Source organism: Corylus avellana, chromosome ca1, assembly GCF_901000735.1.
Source record: "Corylus avellana chromosome ca1, CavTom2PMs-1.0".
NCBI lineage: Eukaryota > Viridiplantae > Streptophyta > Magnoliopsida > Fagales > Betulaceae > Corylus > Corylus avellana.
Window position 1 is genome coordinate 18388195 of NC_081541.1, and position 1415 is coordinate 18389609.

The window sequence follows — 1415 nt, forward strand, 5'->3', positions numbered from 1 at the left end:
GCATCCACATCCCTTGGAGCGCAGAGAGACACGGAGCGAGATTGGTTTGATCGCAGAGAGAGCAAGAAACAGAGAGAGAGCGAGAAACAGAGAGAGAGAGAGAGAGAGAGAGAGAAACAGAGAGAGAGTGTACAGTGAGTAGACAAAATAGAGTGGTAAAAAGTGTTTATATAGGTATGGTTTGGAGGGAGGGATCGCCTGGACAGCCAACTGTAGTCTAGGCTCTTGTTCGACGCAATTTTTTACGCCGTTGGATCAAGTGGTTGCGTTAATTTTACGCTTCATTTTCAGCCGTCCATGCCAACTGTAGGCTCGGCTTTTGCACGACGCGCTTTCCATATGCTTGGCTTTTGTTCGACGCGATTTTGTACACCGTTGGATCGAGTTCCTGCTTTAATTTTCAGTTTCAGCCGTCCACGCCCAGTACAGTGCTATTACTAACTTCAATATTTACGGTGGAAAAATAGCCAAATAGGACGCGCTTTCCATAGGCTCGACTTTTGTTCCACGCAATAACTGTAGGTTGGGCTTTTTTTCGACGCGATTTTCTGCGCTTCTTGATTGAATTCCCGCTTTTAATTTTCATTTTCGGCTGTCCACGCCCACTACAGTGTTATTACTGACTTCAATCTTTGTTGTGGATAAATAGTAAATTTATTTTTGGGTTAAATAAGTTTGACCATACGTGGTTTAACCATTTTAATTTTACCTATCTGAGTTTTAATTCATATTAAACCGCTTATTGATTAAGATAAAGTTAGCACTCTTGTTTAACTTCCGTCTAAAAATTTGATAGAAGTCCACATTAATTCAGTAAAAAATTGACACATGACAATGAGTAATATTAAAATTAAAAAAAACTAAATGAAACAATTAATTACTAAAACAATTAATTAATTAATTAATTATTATTATTATTATTATTATTTTTTTTTATCAAAAAGGAGAAAGGATTGACGGGAAAACACTCCATGGCCAGCAAGGAGGTGGCCCTTGGAGTTGGCCGAAATCACCCTGAGGTCAAATGGGGGTGGCTCCCTAACTTTTTTTTTTTTAATTTTTTTAAATGTGGCCGAACCATCCTCAAGGGTCATGAGGATGGTTCGGCCACCCTAGACTGGTTGTATGGGATGTCCGAAATCACCTCCAAGCCATATGGAGGTGGTCGAGCCACCCCAAAGGGTTTTGGGGGGTGGTTTGGCCACCCCTTGTTGGCCATGGGGTGACTCTACCACTCTTTAATTCTGGTTTATTTATTTACTTTTGTTTTTCATTTTTTTAATTGTTTTAAAAACTAAAAAATAGAGATTAACAAACACGGCCTCTCAAGTCCTGTGGTGTTATATGCGTGTGTACAGTATTTTTTTTTAAAATTTTTTATTTTTAATTTTTTTTAAAAAAGTATTATAAATGCA